Genomic DNA, 13,938 nt, shown 5'->3' on the forward strand with positions numbered 1-13,938 from the left:
CTGTATAGCTGTGGGTTTATTTCTGGGCTCTCTATCCTGTTCTGTTGATCTATGTATCTGTTTTTGTGACAGTACCATATTGTTTTGCATACTCTAGTTTTGTAGTGTATCTTAGATTCTGGGCTTGTGATACCTCCAGCTTTGTTCTTTTCTCTTGAGGTTGCTTTGGCTATTCGAGGTCTTTTGTGGCTCCATACAAATTTTAGGGTAATTTTGCTAGCTCTACGAATTATGCTATTTGTGTTTTGATGGGGATAGTACTGAATGTGTAGATTGCTGAGGGTAGTATGGACATTTTGATAGTATTAATTCTTTGAATAGATGAGCATGGTGTATTTTTCCATTTGTTTATTTTGTCTTCAGTTTCTTTCACCAGTGTTTGAGAGTTCAGAATAGAGATCTTTTACATCCTTAGTTAAATTTATTCCTAGGTGTTTTATTCTTTTTGGTAAAATTGTAAATGGAGCTGTTTTCTTCTTTTTCTGCTACTTTATTGTTAGTGTATAGAAATAGAACAGATTTCTGTGTATTAATTTTGTATCCTGTAACATCAGTGGATTCATTTATTCTAATAACTTTTTGGTGGAGTCTTTAGGCTTTTCTGTGTATCGTGAGTATCATGTCATGTGCAAATAGTGGAAGTTTTATTTCTTCTCAATTCCAATGCCTTTTACTTCTTGTCTGATTGCTGTGACTAGGACTTCCTGTACTATGTTGAATAAAAGTGGTGAGAGTGGACATCCTTGTCTTGTTCCTGATGTTAGAGGTAAAGCTTTTATTTTTTCACTTTCGAGCATGATGTTAGCTGTGAGTTTTTCCATATATGGCCTTTGTTATGTTGAGTTTACATTCCTTCTGTAATGACTTTGTTGAGTGTTTCTATTATGAATGGATGTTGAATTGTGTCAAATGCTTTTTCTACATCTAGTGGTATGACCATTATTCTTTTTATCTTTTCTCTTGTTAATGTGTTGTATCACTTTGATTTGTTAATATTGAACCACCTTTGCATCCTTGAAATAAATCCTACTTGGTTGTAGTGAATGATTTTTCTAAAGTATTGTTGAATTTGGTTTCCTAATATTTTGTTGAGGACTTTTGCACCTATGTTAATCAGGGATATTGTCCTGTAATTTTTTTGTTTTTGGTGTTTTTGTCTGCTTTTGGTATCAGAGTAATGCTATCCTCATAAATGAATTTGGGAATGTTCTTTCCTCTGGTACTTTTAGGAATAGTTTGAGGAGAGGTATTAATTCTTCTTGAAATGTTTGGTGGAATTCCCCTATGAAGCCATTTGGTTCAGGACTTATTGTTGGGAGTTTTTTGATTACCAATTCAATTTTGTTAGTAGTAATTAGTCTTTTGAGATTTTCTATTTCTTCCTGATTCAGTCTTGGAAGATTGTGTGTTTCTAGAAATTATCCATTTCTTTTAGGTTATCCATTATGTTGGTGTATTTTTTTTTTTTTTTTGGATTTGTCTCTTATAATTCTTTGTATTTATGTGATGGTGTAACATTTTCTCTTTATTTTTTAATAAATTTTTATTTTAATTCCACTATAGTTATCATACTGTATTACATTAGTTACAGGTGTATAATATAATGATTCAGCAATCCCCTACATCACTGAGTGCTCTTCACAGCAAGTACCCTCCTTACTCCCCATCACCTAGTTCACCCATCCTCACCTCACCCACCTCCCCTCTGGTTAACCATCAGTTCTCTGTAGTTAAGAGTCTGTTTCTTTTCTTATTTTAATTCCAGTATAGTTAACATATAGTGTTATATTAGTTTCAGGTATACAATATAGTGCTTCAACAGTTCCATACATCACCCTGTGCTCATCATGACCTGTCCACTCCTTAATCCCTGTCACCTATTTGACCCATCCCCTCATCTTCTTCCCCTCTGGTAATCATCAGTGTGTTCCCTATAGTTAAGATTCTCTTTCTTGGTTTGTCTCTTTCTCTTTTTTTTCCCCTTTGCTCATTTGTTTTGTTAAATTCCACGTATGAGTGAAATCATATAGTATTTGTCTTTCTCTGACTGACTGATTTCACTTAGCATAATACTCTAACTCCATCCATGTCTTTACAAATGTTAAGATTTCATTCTTGGGGTGCCTGGGTGGTTCAGTCATTAAGCGTCAGCCTTTGGCTCAAGTTATGATCCCAGGGGCCTGGGATCAAGCCCCGCATTGGGCTCCCTGCTCAGCGGGAAGCCTGCTTCTCCCTCTCCCACTCCCCCTGCTTGTGTTCCTGCTCTGGCTATGTTCCCGTCAAATAAATAAATAAAATCTTTATAAAAAACAAAAACAAATGTTAAGATTTCATTGTTTTATGACTCAGTAATATGCCATTGTATGTATATATGCCACATCTTCTTTATCCATTCATGTGTAGGTGGACACTTGGGCTGCTTCCATCTCCTGGCTATTATAAATAATGCTGCTGTAAACATAGGAGTCCAGTATCCCTTTGAATTACTGTTTTCATATTCTTTGGCTAAATGCCAGTAGAGCAATTGTTGGATCATAGAGTAGTTCTATTTCTAAATATTTTAGGAACCCCCATACTGTCTTCCATAGTGGCTGCACCAGTTTGCATTCCCACCAGCAGTGCAAGAGGGTTACTTTTTCTCCACATCCTCGCCAACCCCTGTTGATTCTGGTGTTGTTGATTTTAGCCATTCTGACTGGTGTGAGGTGATAGCTCATTGTAGTTTTGACTTGAATTTTCCTGATGATGAGTAATGTTGAGCATCTTTTCATGTGTCTGTTGGTCATCTGGATGTCTTCCTGGGAAAAATGTCTGTTCATGTCTTCTGCCCATTTTTTTAAATTGGATTATTTGTTTTTTGGGTGTTGAGTTGTAGAAGTTCTTTATATATTTTGGAAGCTAACTGCTGGATATGTCATTTGCAAATATCTTTCCCATTCAGTAGGTTGTCTTTTAGTTTTATTCATTGTTTCCTTTGCTGTGCAGAAGCTTTTTATTTTGATGTGGTCTCAATAGTTTATTTTTGCTTTTATTTCCCTTGCTTTAGGAGACCTATCCAGAAAAATGATGCTATGGCCAATGTCAGAGAATTTCTCTATCTGTGCTCTCTTCTAGGATTTTTATGGTTTCACGTCTCATATTTAGCTTCTTAATCTATTTTGAGTTTGTATGGTGTAAGAAGTAGTCCAGTTTCATTATCTTTCATGTAGCTGTCCAGTTTGCCCAACATTATTTGTTGAAGAGACTGTCTTTTTCCCATTGCACGTTTTAGCCTCCTTTGTCGAAGAGGCAGTTGACCACATAACTGTGGGTTTATTGCTGGGTTTCTTATCCTCCGTTGATCTATATGTCTATTTTTTTTTTTTTTTGCCAATACCATACCTGTTTTGGTTACTGCAGTTTTGTAATATAACTTGAAGTCTGTAATTGTGATACCTCCAACTTTTTTTTTCATTTTTCAAGATTGCTTTGGCTATTCAGGATCTTTTGTGTTTCCATACAATTTTAGTATTATTTGTTCCAGTTATGTGAAAAATGCTGTTGGTATTTTGATAGGAATTGCATTAAATGTATTGATTGTTGTGGGTAGTATTATACACATTTTAACAATATTCTTCCAATCTCTAAGCATGGAATATCTTTCCATTTCTTAGTGTCATCTCCAATTTCTTTCATCAGTGTTTTATAGTTTTCAGAGTACAGGTATTTTACCTCTTCGGTTAATTTTATTCCTAGGTATCTTATTTTTGGTGCAATTGTAAATGGGATTATTTTCTTAATATCTCTTCCTGCTTCATTATTAGTGTATAGAAATGCAATGAACTTCTGCATATTGATTTTGTATCCTGTGACTTTACTGAATTCATTTATCAGTTCTGTGGTTTTTCGGTGGAATCTTTAGGGTTTCTATATATAGGATTATGTCATCTACAAATAGTGAAAGTTGTATTTCTTCCTTACCAATTTGGATACAATTTATTTCCTTTTGTTGTATGATTGTGCAGCCAGGACTTCCAGTAGTATGTTAGATACAAGTAGTCAAAGTGGACATCCTTGTCTTGTTCCTGAACTTGGGGGAAAAGCTCACAGTTTTTCCCCACTGAAGATGATTTTAGCTGTGGGTTTTTCATTTATGGCCTTGATTGTGTAGGTATGTTTTCTCTAGACCTACTTTGTTGAGGGTTTTTACCCTCAATGATTGTGGTACTTTGTCAGATGCTCTTCTGCATTTCTTGCAAGGTGGGATGCAAGGGTGCTCTTCTGCATCTATTGAAATAATCATATAGTTCTTTTACTCATGTGATGTATCACATTGATTTGTGAATATTGTAACACCCTTGTATCCCAGGAATAAATCCCATTTGATAGTGGTAAATGAATTTTTTAAAAAGATTTCATTTATTTATTTGAGAGGGTGAGAGAGCGAACAAGCATGAGCACAAGAGCAGGGGGAGGGAGAAGCAGACTTCCCACTGAGCAGGGAGTCTGATGCGGGGCTCAATCCCAGGACCCTGAGCCGCAAGCAGACCCTTAAACCAACTGAGCCATTCTGGTGCCCCTGAATTTTTTAATACATTGTTGAATTTGGTTGGCTTGTATTTTGTTGAGGATTTTTGCATCTATGTTCATCAGAGATACTGTCCTGTAGTTGTCTTTTTTTTGTGGTGTTTTTATCTGGTTTTGGAATCAGGGTAATGCAGGCCTCATAGAATGAATTTGGAAGTTTTCTTTCCTTTTCTATTTTTTGGATTAGTTTGAGAAGAAGAGGTATCAGTTCTTCTTTAAGTGTTCTGTAGAATTAGCCTGTGAAGATGTCTGGTCCTGGACTTTTTTGTTGTTGTTGGGAGTTTTTTGATTACTGATTCAATTTCCTTGCTGGTAATTGGCCTCTTCAAATTTTGTATTCCTGCTTCAGTTTTGGGAGGTTATATGTTTCTAGGACTTTATCCATTCTTCTAGGTTGTCCAGTTTGTTGGAATATACTTTTTCATAATATTCTCTTACAATTATATTTCTGTGATGTGGGTTGTTACTTGGTGTCATGTTTTAGAATACCCTCAACTTATTTTTTAATCCTCAGCATCCCACCCTTGCAAAATACTATCTTTGGCACTTCTGAACCAGTTTACTGAGACCCTCTCTTTTGTTTTCTAACACACCCCAGTGCCTAAAGCATGACCCGGCACATGGTAGACATTCAACAAACAATGAATAGATGCATCGTGACAGTACTTGTATTTTGTCCCCTGTTACACAATAAATCACTGGAAAGCAGAGACTGTGTTCTAACCATCTTTGTCTCTTAGGCCCAATAAATATTTCTTGAGTTGAGCTAGATAAGTGAGCTAGTAATTAGCCATGCCCTTTCTCTTCTGGAGGTGATCACAAAATGTAAACAAAGATTCTACTGAACAGCATTCTCAGAACCTCAGGACACACAATGATAAAGCTGTTTTACTCTTCTCTTCTCTCATTATTATTAATATTTCCTTTGTGAGGTCCTGTCTCTGCCGTAGCTATCAAAGGGCCTGATTTATGAAGAGAAGGTCCTGCCGATTGCTTCTGTCTTAGGCTAATGGCGGTGCAAATGAAGCTCTGGTGTCATTAAACACTTGAATGACTCTCTGTTAAGCACTAGTGGAACAGAAGTGGGAAACTGGGATCTTTGTAATTCCCTCATTCCCCTGACAAAATCTAACAGGCATAGGAGTTTACACATAAAAGTGTTTCGCAAAAGTGCCATCAGTCCGTGACAGTTCTTTAAGAGCAAGAAACTTGAAGCCAGATGAAATTTCTTTCTGAAGCTATTGATACGTTTCTCTTCATCACTGAGCAGTGAGGGGACACAGGCTAAGTGAGTGACAGCAGAGAAGTGAGAAACACACCACATGCACTCAATGTAGGCTTTAAAGAAATGATTTTGTAAACTAAAATCAGTACTGAAATAATAAACAATAGAAACATCCCTGAATCCAGATTCTCAACAAACAGGACACATCTGTGAGAGAGAGAAGGCTAAGGGAACCAGCACTATCTGGGTGCCCTCTATGGGCTAGTCCAGTGGTTCTCAAAGAAAGGCCACCTGGTCAGCAGCCTCAGCCTCACGGGGAACCTGTTAGAAACACAAATTCTCAGGCCCCAACCCAGTTCTACTGAAACAGAAATTATGGCAGTGGAGCCTAGCAACGTGCTTTCACAACCTTCCAGGTGATTCTGGTAAAGACAAGCCTGGGGGCGCCTGGGTGGCTCAGTCGTTAAGCGTCTGCCTTCGGCTCAGGTCATGATCCCAGGGTCCTGGGATCGAGCCCCGCATCGGGCTCCCTGCTCAGTGAGGAGTCTTCTCCCTTTCCCTCTGCCGCTGCCCCTGGTAGTACTTGCTCGCTCGCTGTCTCTCAAATAAATAAATAAAAATCTTAAAAAAAAAAAAAAAAAAACAAGCCTGGGCTTGGCATTTTGCACACGTGATTTCATTTGATCTTTGTAGATCCTGAATAGTAGGCATTGGTCCCCATTTACCCATGAGAAAACTGAGACTCAGTGAAGCTCATACATTCCCCAGGTTTATACAACTGGAAATGGAGCTATTAAAACATCTGTTGGCAAGCCTGAGATTTTTCCACTTAAACCAGTGCTCCGCAAACTGTGATGTTAAAATCACCTGGAGATAACTGTTAAAATACAGATTCCGATTCAGTGGGTCTGAGAGTAGGTAGTTTTGATAGGCTCCCAGGTGTCAGCAAAGTTGCTGGTGCCCAGTGCACTCTGAGTACAGGGGTCCCCAGGTATTACAGCATGGCCCCCACATCCACAGCCTTGGCCTCCTCTAGGAACTTGTTAGAGATCCAAATTCTAGGCTCCACCCAGACCTAGTGAATCAGAAACTTGAGGGGTGCCCCCCAAACTATTTTAATAAGCCCTTAAGGCAATTTTGATTCATGCTGAAGTTTAAAAACCATGATCATATTTCCATATTAGAAAACTCACTGTTTACCAGGTATGAAGTAAAGTGGTGCTTACATTGTAGGTATTTGAAAGCCATTAAAAGAGAAACTGGACAAGGGAAAAAAAGATAAAACATGTAAACCCGAAAGGCACCTTGGATTAAGTGTGTTTCCACAAGATAAAGATAAAAAAGGGAATTATCACTGGCTATCTGATGAGTGCTGCTTTGTAACGGCTCTTGCCAGTGCACGTTGGCCGTGGGGCCAGTGGGCACTAGCCCTGAGCGAAGAAAATGTTGACTGGGGGATACTGGTGATACCCAAACATACTAGATCTAGGATTGCACAGAAGAGGGACACTTAAATTTTTCCCAGAAAATCCCAAACAGCAGAGAGGAGATAAAATCTGTTCCTCTTTGGCATATGGCAAATTTTCTAAAAACAACTTGGGATTTTTCTTTTTAACCTAATGTAATCTGAAAAGTTCAAATGCATTAGCATTTATATCAGATCAATGCATGTTGCTTCGACAAAGTAATATTTTAAGTTTAAGATAAAAGGAGAGAGATGATGTTGTATCGAGTATGTTAGGCTCATATAATTAACTGAAGTGGAGAGATGTGACACCAGCGTCAGGATTGGCGTGTATGCAGTTTCTCCTCTGTCTTGGTGCGCCGATATTTTGAGAACCCAGACTCAGAATACGTGTAAACAGTGGCAGCGGCTGGCCGGCCCATGGTTTAGGAGCTGTGTAAAGTTGATTGCTGGGCACGGGGATCCAAAATGTTGTATTGGGTGTTTTGTTGCCGTGTTTGGGGAACACTGTTTGGTGTTGGTTTGCTGTTTGGGTGGGAATTTTGAGAAGTGTATTATCAAATAGCTTTTGAAAATAGAGTAGACAGAAAACATCTTTGATCTATGCATCAAATACTTTTAGCATCCGAGGGAATACTCATCAAAGCATCTTCAGTAAAGAAAGATGATCAAAGAAATGCTGTGTTCTACGGCCGCACTGCCCTTCTTGTTACATGTAAATGAAGGGAGGGTCTCCAACGACTGTGTTCCTGTGATCACATGTCTCATCGGCACTTGGGCTCCACTGTATCTCCGAAGTCTTGTCACACACACAGAAGCCTTCAGTTCTGTCTTGAAGTTGTTGATCAGGTATGTTCAATCTTAAAAAGAAAACATTTCTTAATACGTTGACTTTGCAAGCAACACTAATTATTTTAGAGAATAGTACTTGTCTTCATTGAACCCGGAGTTTTACCCCTTTTCATAATATTTGGGGGTAAGGGTGACACAAAAACAATATATAGGCATACTTTGGAGACACTACAGGCTTGGCTCCAGATCACTGCGATGAAGTGACTATCTCAATAAGGCAAGTGAAATGAAGTAGTGGGTCTCCCAGCGCATATAAAATTTATGTTTATACTATACTGTTGTCTCTTAACTCTGTAGTAGCATTATGTCTAAAAAGCAATGTACAGGGCACCTGGGTGGCTCAGTTGGTTAAGCGACTGCCTTCGGCTCAGGTCATGATCCTGGAGTCCCAGGATCGAGTCCTGCATCGGGCTCCCTGCTCAGCAGGGAGTCTGCTTCTCCCTCTGACCTTCCTCCCTCTCATGCTCTCTCAATAAATAAATAAAAATCTTAAAAATAAAATAAATAAATAAAAAGCAATGTACATACCTTAATTTAAAAATACTTTATTTATTTATTTAAATTTTAGGTAGTTAACATACAGTGCAGTACTGGTTTCTGGAGTAGAATTCAGTGATTCATCACTTACATACAACACCCAGTGCTCATCCTAACAAGTGCCCTCCTGAATGCCCATCACCCCTCTAGCCCCTCCCCCCACCTCACTCCATCAACTCTCTGTTTGTTTTTTATCATTAAGAGTTTCTTATGGCTTGATTCCTTCTCTCCTTTTTTTCTTTACCCCATTTCCATATGATCATCTGTTTTCTTTCTTAAATTCCACATAGGAGTGAAATCATATGGTATTTACGTCTTTCTCTGATCGACTTATTTAACGCATGATAGACTCTAGCTCCATCCATGTCATTGCAAATGGCAAGATTTCATTCTTTTTGATGGCTGAGTAATGTTCTATTGTGTATGTGTGTGTGTGTATATGTATATACATATATATTCTATTGTATATTGTATATAGTATATAGTAATATTTGTGTGTGTGTGTATATATATATATATATCACATCTTCTTTATCTGTTGATCAGTTGATAGACATTTGGGCTCTCTCCATAGTTTGGCTGTTATTGATAATGCTGCTATAAACATCAGGATGCCTGTATCCCTGTATTTTTGTGTCCTTTGAGTAAATACCTAGTAGTGTAATTCCTGGATCATAGGGTGGTTCTGTTTTTAACTTTTGTAGGAACCTCCATACTGTTTTCCAGAGTGGCTGCACCAGTTTGCATTCTCACCAACAGTGCTAGAGAGTTCCCCTTTCTCCGCATCCTCGCCAACACCTGTTGTTTCTTATGTTATTGATTTTAGCCATCCTGACAGGTGTGAGATGATGTGTCTCTTAGCCATCTGGATGTCTTTTTTGGTAGTGTCTACTCATGTTTTCTGCCCATTTCTTAACTGGGTTATTTGGTTTTTGGGTGTTGAGTTTGAGAAGTTCCTCATGTATTCTGGATACTAGCCCTTTATCTGATACATCATTTGCAAATATCTTCTCCTATTCTGTAGGCTGCCTTTAGTTTTGTTTATTGTTTATTGTTTCCTTTGCTGTGCAGAAGTTTTTATCTTGATGAAGTCCCAATAGTTCATTTTGCTTTTGTTTCCCTTGCCTTTGGTAATGTGTCTAACAAGGAGTTGCTGTGGCTGAGATCAGGGAGGTTTCTGCCTATGTTCTCCTCTAAGATTTTGATGGTTTCCTGTCACATGTTAAGGCTTTCATTCATAAAAATACTTCATTGCTAAAAACTGCTAACCATCCTCTGTGCACTGTAATCTTTTTGCTGGTGGAGGGTCTTGCCGTAGTATTAATGGCTGATCAGGGTGGTGGTCACTGAAGGCTCGAGTGGCTGTGGCAATTTCTTAAAATGAGACAACGAGGAAGTTTGCCACAGTGATCGACATTTCCTTGCACCAACAATTTCTCTATAGCATGTAATGCTATTTGATAGCATTTTACCTGCAGGAGAACTTCTTTCAACATTAGAGTCTGTCCTCTCAAACCTTGTCTTTATCAGCTAAGGTTATGTGCCATTCTAAATCCCTTTTTATATTTATTTTGTTTTTATGGAAGTATAGTTGACACACAATGCTACCTTACAGTCCGGTTTTCTCAGCATCATTTATTGAAGAGACTGTCTTTTCCCCATTGTGTATTCTTGCCTCCTTTGTCTTTGATTAATCAACCATGTAAGTGTAGGTTTATTTCTGGGCTTCCTTAGCCCTAGGTGTCTATTGCCCTAGGTGTCTCTTGCCCTAGGTGTCTATTTTTTGTGCCATTATCATACTGTTATAATTATTATAGCTTTGTAGCATGTCTTGAAATCTGGGATTATGATACCTTCAGATTTGTTTCTTAAGATTGCTTTGGCTATTCAGGGCCTTTCGTGATTCCATACAAATTTTAGTATTTGTTGTAATTCTGTAAAAAATGCTATTGGTATTTTGATAGAGATTGCACTGAGTCTGTAGATTGCCTTGGGTAGTATGCACAATTTAACACTGTTCTTTCAATCCATGAGCATGGAATACTTTTCCATTTGGTTCTGTTGTCTTTTATCAGTGTCTTACAGTTTTCAGAGGATAGGTCTTTCATCTCCTTGGTTAAATTTAGTCCTAGATATTTTATTCTCTTTGATGCAACTGTTAATGGAATTATTTTCTTAATTTCTTTTTCTGTTACTTTGATATTAGTGTGTAGAAATGTAACAGATTTTTGTGTATTTTGTATCCTGCGACTTTACTGAATTCACTCATCACTTATAATAGTTTTTGATGGAGTCTTTAGGGTTTTCTATGTATAGTATGCCCTCGGCAAATACTGACAGTCTGACTTCTTCCTTATCATTTAGATACATTTTATTTCTTGTCTGATGGCTGTGAGGACTTCCATTACTATGTTAAATAAAAATGGTAAGAGTGGACATCCTTGTCATGTTTCTGATCTTAGAGGTAAAACTCTTAGGTTTTCAACACTGAGTGTAATGTTAATTGTGTTTGTCATATATAGCTTTTGTTAAGTTGAGGTTCCCTCTATATCTACCTTGTTGAGAGTTTTTATCATGAATGGTTGTTGGATTTTGTCAAATGCTTTTTCTGCATCTATTGAGAAGATAATGTGATTTTTATCCTTCACTTAGTTGATGTGGTGTCATTGATTGATTTCTCTGGGTATTAAACCATCCTAGAATCTCCAGAATAAATCCTTCTTCATCATGGTGCATGATCCTTTTAATGTATTGTTGAATTCAGTTTAATATTTTGTTGAGGATTTTTGCCTCTACGTTTATCAGGGATATTGGCCTGTAGTTGTTTTCTGTTGTTGTTTGTCTAGTGTCTTTGTCTGGTTTTGGTATTAGAGTAATGCTGGCCCTGTATATGTATTTGGAAGCTTTCCTTCTGTTTCCTTCTAATAATTTGAGAAGAATAGGTATTCACACTCCTTTAAATTTATGGTAGAGTCACTGTGAATCCATGTGGTCCTGGACTTTTCTTTGATGGGAATTTTTAGTTAATGATTCAGTTTCATACTAGCTATCATCTGTTGAGATTTTCATTTCTTCCTGATTAAATTTTGGAAGATTATATGTTTCTAGGAATTTATCCATTTTTTCTAGGTTGTCCAGTTAGTTGGCATATAATTTTTTAATAGAGCTCTCATATTTCTGTGTTATCAGTTGTTACTTCTTTGTCATTTCTGATTTTACTTACTTGGGTCTTCTTTTTTTCTTAGTGAGTCTGGGTAAAGGTTTATCAATTTTGTTATCTTTTCAAAGAACCAGCTCTTGGTTTCAGTGATCTTTTCTATTATGTTTTTTGTCTCTTATTTCTTTTATTTCTGCTCTTTATTATTTCCTTTTTTCTACTAACTTTGGGTTTCATTTGTTTTTCTTTTTCTAGGTCCTTTAGGTGTGTAAGGTCAGATTGTCAGGATTTTTCTTGTTTTTAGAGATAGGTCTGTATTGCTATAAATTTCTCTCTTAGAACTGCTTTCACTATGTCCCAAAGATTTTAGACCAGTGTTTTTGTCTTCAAGTTTCCCTAGGTATTTTTTTGATCTCCTCTTTGATTTCTTTGTTGATTCATTGGTGGTTCATTGGGTTAGCCTCCACATGTTTGTGGCTTTTACGAGGTTTTTTTTTTCTTCTTGTAATTGATTTCTAGTTTGATACTACATGGTTGGAAAGGAGGCTAGATATTATTTCACTGTTCATAAATTTATTGAGACTTGTTCTGAGGTCTAACATGTGATCTATCCTGGAGAACGTACCATAAGCACTTGAAAAGAATGTGACTGTACTGTTTTTGGATGGAGTGTTCTGTATATATCTGTTAAGTCCATCTGGTATAACGTGTTGTTCAAAGACACTGTTTTCTTACTGATTTTCTGTTGTATGATCTATCCATAGATGTAAGTGAGGTCTTAAAGTCCCCTACTATTACTGTATTTCTGGCAGTTTCTTCCTTTATGTCTGTTAATTTTTGCTTTCTGTATTTAGGTGGTTCACTGTTGGGTGCAGAGATATTTGAATTTGTTGGTGCATAGATATTTAACATAATTATATCCTTTTAATGAATTGATGCCTTTATCATTGTGTAGTGCCCTCCTTTGTCTTTTGTTACAGTCTTTCTTTTAAAGTCAACTTTGATATAAGTATGCTACCCTGGCTTTATTTTTTTTCCACTTCCATTTACATGAAACATCTTTTTCCAACCTGTTCAGTCTATATGTTAGGTCTGAAGTGAGTCTCTTTTTAGGAAGCATGTAGATGGGTATTCTTCTTTTTTATCCATTCAGTCACCCATGTCTTTCAATTGGAGCCCTTAGACCATTTATATTTAAAAGTAATTATTGATAAGTACTTACTACCACTTTGTTGTTTTCTCGTTGTTTTCCTGTTAGTCTTCCTTTATTCTTCTTTTGTTCTCTGTCCTTTTTTTTTTTAATTTCCTCTAGCGTTATGCTTGGCTTTCTTTCTCTTTTCATGTATTTGTATCTATTACAGGTTTTCCTAAGTATATAAATAGTCTATATTAAGGTGATGGTCACTTAAGTTTGAACACATTCTGAAACAATTTTATTTTACTATCCCACTCACCATTTTATGTACGTGCACATCTTAGAAATTTTTATTTTGTGAATCTCCTTTCCTTTCATAGTATTCTTCTAATTATGGCCCTTTCTTTTCCACTTAAAGAGGTCCTTTTAACATTTCTTGTAAGTCAGGTTTAGTGCTGATGAATGCCTTTAACTTTTTTGTTGGGGAAACTCTATTTCTCCTTCAATATTGAGTGATAATTTTGCCATGTAGAGTATTCTGGGTTGCAGGTTTTTTCCTTTTAGCACTTTGAATATATTATGCCACTCCCTGCAACATTTCTGCTAAAAAATCAGCTGATAGTCTTATGGGGGTTTCCCTTTTATGTAACTACTTGTTTCTTCCAGCTTTTAAAATTCTTTGTTTTTAAACTTTGACATTTAATTAATTAATTAATTTAAAGATTTCTTTATTTGAGGAGGGGAGGGCTTCCCTGTGGAAATTACCTTTTGGTGAAGATCTAGAGGGCAAAGAGGCATAGGGAAGAGAGTGGATTTGGAAGTTCCTCCCAGGCAGAGGAATCACATGTGTAAGGGCACTGTGGTAGTGAAGAGCCTGGGAAAACTAGAGGGGTGGAATGGAGGCCAGTGTGGCCTGCAAGACGGGAGCCCAGCGGAGCGGTAGGGGCCAGGCCACAGTGCACAGCCACACAGCCAGTCTGTCTCAAGAGGCTGACCCTAAG

General features: G+C 37.3%; 2 protein-coding genes across 6 annotated transcripts in view; one reads left to right on the forward strand and one right to left on the reverse strand.

The window, feature by feature from the left end:
- PDE8B (phosphodiesterase 8B) overlaps positions 1-13,938 on the forward strand; it is a 240,178-nt gene that overhangs the window by 194,424 nt on the left and 31,816 nt on the right. The gene's annotated exons all lie outside the window — the stretch shown is intronic.
- The window catches only part of WDR41 (WD repeat domain 41), a 104,810-nt gene continuing 97,295 nt past the window's right edge, over positions 6,424-13,938 (reverse strand). The window contains exon 15 of the transcript XR_003521932.2: positions 6,424-8,116. The gene's annotated coding sequence lies outside the window, so the exon portion shown is untranslated. The remainder of the gene's footprint in view (positions 8,117-13,938) is intronic.

This window comes from Zalophus californianus, chromosome 5 (genome assembly GCF_009762305.2).
Source record: "Zalophus californianus isolate mZalCal1 chromosome 5, mZalCal1.pri.v2, whole genome shotgun sequence".
In the NCBI taxonomy this organism is placed as follows: domain Eukaryota; kingdom Metazoa; phylum Chordata; class Mammalia; order Carnivora; family Otariidae; genus Zalophus; species Zalophus californianus.